Below are 7,317 nucleotides of genomic sequence, written 5' to 3'. Positions count from 1 at the left end.
TTCCTTCTATGCCGCATCACACTGGGCCGGACAGCATGGCAGTCGCTAGAAGACTGGAATCTCTGTTAATTATTAACGTGGCCTTTTTCCATTGGAATGGAAATAAATCACAGTGCAGTGAAACACATCCAAGCCTCCTTTCCCTAAGGAAACACAGGTGGCTGGTCACGGCTTTGTTGTACACTTCTATTAAGACTTTGAAGAGCTGTATTGTAATTTGCTTTAATGTGTTGTCCAACCCATGCTACAAACAAGAAGCACCTTAGATGGACAACTCAAGTCATGCCAGACAACACAATGGTATGTTTAGAGGTGTATATAGGCTTTCAGATATATCCCTTTGTTACATTCACTTGGCTTGACAGCTGTTTCTGACATAAGTTCAAATCACCCACCTGAGCTTAGGTTTCTTCCAAAGAGTGACGGTATTGGGCACTACTGGAAAGCAGAACATACTGTTAGCGGCCCCATCCTCCGGACAAGTTGTTAAATGAAGCTTTCCTGCCCCTCTTTACCATGTGACAGGTTATAACTAGGCTTGGCAGAATTCCATTTTTATTGTTTAATAATTTAGATGGATAAAATCAATGTTTGTCTTTAAGCATTTATTTTGATTTTTATCAATTTAAACTTTCAGGCTTGTGCAGTGTAACCGCCTGCTGCGACAAACACATCTCTTGTCGGTCTGCCACCAGCTGCCACCAAGCCCAGCCCCACTCCTCCATGGCTCCCTCATCTGCTTTGTCACTTCCTCTTCTCGTGTTCCCAGTCCCCTGGGGTTTCTGGGAGTTGCAGTCGAACTATAGTCCGCACAGTTCTGTAGGACTGCTCCCCCATCATCACACACTCCTTCAGCCATCATTTCCATACATCCCCTTATAAATTTTGATTATTAACGGTGGCAATATTTTTTTATTGGTCTGTGAGTGAGGTCAAATCAACGTTTACTGTTTACCCATAAAAATCGAATCCTGACAAGGCTAGTTATAAGGATCCTATATGACATTCTGAAATGAATAGAGGGACACCACAACCCATGTTTCCTTCTCTCATTAAAACAAGTGTAGGGTACTGAAGTGTTGTTCACATAAAACAATAATTCATCCACAGTCCTGAAGGTTTGCTAGGTCAACGTGGAAATGTGTCAGCAAACACCAAGGGCTGTTGTCAAATGACTGTAGCATTTGATTACAGGACACCGATCGATTGGGAACTAACCAACGTCTGTGTTGGGTAGTGTTCAAGTAAAGCGATCTTTTTCTACAGAAATTTAGCATATTTTCTTCCTGGAGCAGTTATGCTCCAAGAGCATCTTTGGAAATAGAAGAACTAACCCAGGTACTTTTATTTGGCTCCAATTAAAATATGTTCCTGTACAAAAGGAGTAACTGGTGGGGTTATATGTCCTATCAAGGGATGAGCTGACTGTTTTAAATGGTAGAAGGTGGAAAAGACATAAGTATTACTGTTCATGCTAAAGCATAATATAATCCTATTTATTACCACCCAGTTTGCACACCCACTTGAATGAGATAAGCCACCGGGACCAGAACAATTGTGTCCTTCCAGAGATTCTTCAAAGAAAACCATGCAGTATCGAGCAGCCAAGTTTGAGGACCTGGTATTTATGTTGCCTGCAGGAGAACTACTCTTCAAGTAGACAGCCACAATGTGAGTTGTCCACCCATCCTGAAACCATTGCAAGATCTCGACGCAGGTGAGATACTAGGACCTGATCCAATGCCCATTGAAATAGAGCTGGGAGAAATTTTTCATTAAAATAGATTGTTAACCAAAGAAATGCAGTTTCAGGTTCACCAAAACAATTTGCAAAAATGGTCAGGTTTTTTTTTCATGCAAAAAAAATCATGAAATAGTTTTAACCAAAAAAAGAAGGGAATTTTGAAAAAAATCCAAATGACATCCATATGAAAAGTGATGCAGTCAGTTGACTTGAAACATACGGTATCCATTTGGCTTCTTAATTGCAATGTTTTCTGTCATGAAGCAGTGAGATCCAATAGGCAGGGTGGTAGCTGGAGAGTCAAAAGGCATGGAGATTGCTCCTAGTTGTGACACTAATCTGCTGCATGGGCATGAAGACCTAACATCAACACCTTTGTGCTCCATCTTCCCTATCTATAAAATGAAAATGATGATAGTGATTATCCTTTCGGTAAACATCTTCACCATTTACACATAAAAAGCACTGTAGATGAGCTAAATGTTAGTGTTAGTAGCAATACTTCTGATCTTCAGGAAGAGGTTTGAACTTATTTCCCAGCCAGCCCTTATATCCTCCATGGACTTTCAGCACAAAGATGTGTAGTTCATTTAGGATCTGTTAATTTATAGCCGGCTGCAAAATTGTGTACTAAGACATTTGATATTAACCACCAAGTTCAGCCATATTTTCTGGCATCCACTAGGCAGTTACACTGCTGTATAATGCATTGGATTGGCTTGATCCGAACCACTTTAAGCAAAACGGTGCTAGATTTTCATTCTTTGTCTTGCATTGTTGCATTATCCATGTATAAAAAGGAAGCACAGCTCATTTTACAGTGAGATCCTGTGCCGGAATGCCTTCTATGTTAAGTGAGAATTTACACATCTTCATCAAAACTAATAGGCCTTTCTCCTTACAGCAAATAAACCTCTTCTCTTCTGCGTGCTCCCTCTCCTGCCACTTCCCTAGCAATAGTATTTGGTAAAGTTCTTCAAACTGGGGCCATTACAGAAAGGGAGTATTTACTGATGTTTGGATAAGAACTAATAAGAGACCTGGTTGTGTGTCTGTTCCTCCAATTCCAAAAAATCAAGTCAATATTTATATACCCAACAGTGAAATAAATCCCCTCTCCCAGGGGGAGCGTGAAATAAAATGAAGTGATTGAAACTGATTTTACGGAAGATTTTTAATTTTTAAAAAAAATTTAAACCTAATTGTATAGCATGCTATTCATTAAGAAGGGATTTCACTGCAGGAGCTGCCAGCAGGGGACAAAAGCTCATTGGTCATTGTACTATGATAAAACAGATACTGTATTTGCTTGGAGAGAATGGCTTGGTTGTGAGCAGTACTGATTACACTCTATTGCAAATGAAGTCAGTTCAAGACACTCAGCATCTCTATGGTTTAGGCTGAACACTTCAGAAATAAAAAATGGTTAACACTTCAGCAAGTCAGATAATATAAACCAATTTATCAGCATTGCTGTTGCTCTTCTGATATAGATATCACATCCAAAGGAAATTAGGGACTCAACAGAAAGACTCTCATTGACTTCAATAGGTTTTGGATCATGACCTGACTTTAATAAGATTTTTACTAGCATAAACCCACTCCAACCTATACCCCTCCTAAACCGGTTGTTCCATTAAAGGGAAGCTCTTTCAGTGTAGGATTTGTTCTTTGCCCCCCAATGTCAAGTCTCCAGGGTACGTCTATCTGTTCTGTATGAATTATAAACCCTTTCATTTAAGCAATAATCAGAGCATTAAGTTCCCTGATCCCATCTCCTATGTCCGAGAAGGTAGTTTCTCAGCCAAAAGCAAATCCTACTCAGTTATACACCTGGACCAGATCCCATGCTGCTCAGTAATTCTTGGAAGCAGTTTAGGCTGAAAAGTCATGGCAGCCAACGGGAGTAATTTGATGTCTGCTGCATGATTAGGATCTCTCCGATGTGATTAAGGATGGAACAAGAAACCATTTTTTCAGTTATGATTTTCCAGTCAAAAATATCTCACTGTTTAATCCTAGATAATAGGGTCACTATTACTATAATATCAAATCAGTTTTTAAAAGGGACTTTCTGAATTCTCCTGCTTCGAGGTATCTACATTCTTACTTGAAGGAGTTAGTAGAGGGAGATTTTTTTTCTTTTACCAGAGGTTGTTGGGAGACTCCTAAACCAGCTACTAGGTTTAGGTTATATGGTCTGTTAACATGTGTCCAGGGGGCTTCAACAAACACCAGATCTACTTTCTGCCAGAAACTGAGCGTTCCTCTGGTTCCAATAGAGCAGCAAATGCTGATCCTAGCAGAAAATCTGGTTCAGAGTTTTCAGAGATGCCTGGTCTTGCATATTGGTAAACAGAAATAAGTAACTAGATGTGCTGATCATCTCATAATGCCTTTTTTTTTAACAAGAGGTGCTTTGGCTTACATTTCCAAAATAAAACATTTAAAAAAAACAAGCACGTGCAACATCCCTATTATTTGTTAACTCCAGCCAAAAATTGTTCCTTGTCACACTGTGATCATTTTCTTACAGCTCCTGATGGGTTGTGAGCAGGACTTCATGGGAGTTTCATTACAGGGCAAGGAAATTGTAACTCTCCATGTGGAGAATTAAACTTATAATTACCGCTCGTATAAATGCAGTTGATTTCTGTAGAGTTTGCTTCAGATTTAGCAATGGAGTAACTAACTGAGTGAAGGATTTGGCCCCTGTGCATTATGATCATTTAGCTGAGGAGTGTGCAAGTCCCAGTGGCAACAGCTGAAGACCCAGTTATCTGTTTGTAAGTTTGGTCGCTCCCTCCTTCAATCTTGAAAAGCCTCTGGGGGTCAACAAGGGTCTTGTAACTGCCTGAACAGCTTTATATCAGGGTCAAGTTTTATACCCCAAAACAACAAGAAACAATGACACTAATAATTCTTCCAGTATTTCAAAAATGAATAGCCAAACTGATTTAATGCCAAGACAATCTCCCATAATACGGAACGTCTCACTTGTGCATCATCAAACTTTTCCACTGGCAAACTGACCTCACCAGCCTTAAGATTTTCTTTGTAAATAAGCTAAATTTATCTTTTGTCAACTTCAACTCAAGTTTTCTGTCCAGTCTGCTTTTCTCCTCCTATATTGTTCCCCCTGGAGTTCCTTCGATCTTTCATGTTAACCCCTTTTAAGCAGTTTTTAAATTGAAGAACTAGTTCCTTTTGTCTCTTCCTTTTGCTCATTGTTTCATTATAATTACCTTGCTCTGAATGGTTCAAATAGTGTTTTGTTAATCAGCAAGTAGACCAGATGTGCATTCATCATAACAAATATTGAATTAATTTAATCAAGTGGAGGGGAGTAGGAGTACATCATACTTTACTTCTTCAAAACCTGATAATAATACTGAAAATATTAATATTTTCTTAATAGTCATACCAGTCAATATGTCATATGCATGAGGAGCTACAAAGCCTCTTCCCTGTTATGCTATGCACCAGCTGATATAGTGCACCCCATAGCCATGCCATGTCAAGTGGCTAACTCAGGGGTGGGCAAAATACGGCCCGTAGGCCGGATGTGGCCTGCCAGACTATTCTATCCAGCCTGTGCGAACCTTAAAAAATTTAGAAAATTAATATTTATCTGCCCCGGCTGCTTGTCATTTGGCCCTCAATGGCTTGCCAAAACTCAGTAAGCGGCCCTCCACCTGAAATAATTGCCCACCCCTGCCCTAACTCATTCTGTTTTTAAATGGTGCAGGTAACACAGGACTCAGTCCTCTCACCCCCCACCCCAAAACCCCTGACCTGTCACTCCTAAGCACATGATGTACAGACTGTTATAACGCTTGACATTTTTAACACACCATTCTTCATAGGATCTGGAGGCATTTTGTAATTATGAGTATGATCCTTAATTCAATACTCTTGTGAGTTAGGTAAGTCATTTGCCCCTCCATTTTATAGATGTATATATTGAAAGTCCCAAGTTAAGTGGCCGGATTTCCAAAAGGCATTGAGCACTCACGGCTCCAATGGAAATCCATGGGAACCAGGCAAGCCCAGCACACCTCTGAAAACCAGGCCGTGAATGACTTGTCCTAGGTCACGGAGAACATGAGTGGCAGAGCAAGGGAAAGAATCCAAGAATAAGGCTTCCAGGTCCCCAAACCCAAAGATTTTCCTTAAACACCCAGGTCATTCTGTAAATTTCCAAGAGTTTGCATTTCTAATGATGGGAGGTAGAAAAACTGCGCCTGTCCAGATACAGTGTCACTGTTGAGAGTTTGTGGAGAAAGTAAACAGCTTGTCTGTGCTTCCCCACTCCACCTCCTCCATCCTGAATTGTCTCATAATGGAAGGCCAAAAACCCCCCAAGGGAAACAAACTCGTTTCTATGCAGAACGTTCCCCCAGTGCTACTTGGAAGACAGAAAGAAGCACAAGCTTTTTCAAAGAAAGAAAATAACATGGAGTTAAAACATCTGTAAGTGTCAATGATCAGCATTTTACTTGATGGTTTGATCCGTTTTTTTTTTCTGCAAACAGACAAAGACCACCCTCTCACTCTAGGAGTATTAGGATGAGAGCTTGCTGAAAATGATAGATTCCAGAGTTTGCAAGAGAAGCACAGAATCTTAATTATAGCTATTGACACACCAAACACCCACTGAAGACTTAATCTTCCCTTCGCCAGAAATAACCAAGCAAAGTAAAGGTAGCAAACCAACATCAAACAACCACAACTAGGAGCTGCTTATTACAGCAACGGAGCACGAAGACACGCCTTGCCTGCCTGCACAGAACAGGGCATAAGGGAGGCAGAGCTGGAAAGATAGGAGGCTGCCTCCTTGTGTAAAGTTGGGAGTGGGGTGGTTTCCCCAGGGTGGGTTTGCACACACATGCCTAGCACGGGTGTTGCTGGCTATAATGATCTGTATGGCAAAAACCACCGCTGTGCAATGCAGTGGTTTAGACCTGTTCATTTCCATACATCACATTTTCCCATTCCTGGGTTGTGCTCCCCCCCCACAGCGTGTCAATGGGAACAGGAGCTTTCAGCTGCAGTTGGAGGTTTACAAGTAGTGGGGATAAACCCAGGGAGATCCTGAACTAGTCCATCCCCTGTCTGCCCTGCCATGCTCCTTTCAGGCCAGCACAGTTTGTTCTTAGGCTGTCCTGGCTGGCTCTTAAGGAGCGGGGCTTGTGGGAACCTTGTAGCGCCCCTCTGGGCAGACTTGATGCCGCCAGCAGCTTCACATCCTGTGGTCAAATTAAAACCCCCTCCCTCCTTATCCCCAATCCAGTGTCCCTGCCACAAATCTATACTACCCCTCCCCTCATACTTCTGTGTCCCATCATCAGTTCTACTCATCTTAATAGGTCAGATATCCAGGTTGTAGCCGTATTGGTCTGGTGCAGGGGTGGGCAAAATGCGGCCCGCGGGCTGGATGTGGCCCGCCAGGCCATTCTATCCGGCTCATGGGACCCCTAAAAAATTTAGAAAATGAATATATATCTGCCCCTGGCTGCCTGTCATGCAGCCCTCAATGGCTTGCCAAAACTCAGTAAGCGGCCCTCCCCCCA

The sequence above is a fragment of the Alligator sinensis genome, unplaced genomic scaffold, assembly GCF_000455745.1.
Source record: "Alligator sinensis unplaced genomic scaffold, ASM45574v1 scaffold388_1, whole genome shotgun sequence".
Classification (NCBI taxonomy): Eukaryota; Metazoa; Chordata; order Crocodylia; family Alligatoridae; genus Alligator; species Alligator sinensis.
Note: the sequence above shows the minus strand (reverse complement) of the source record.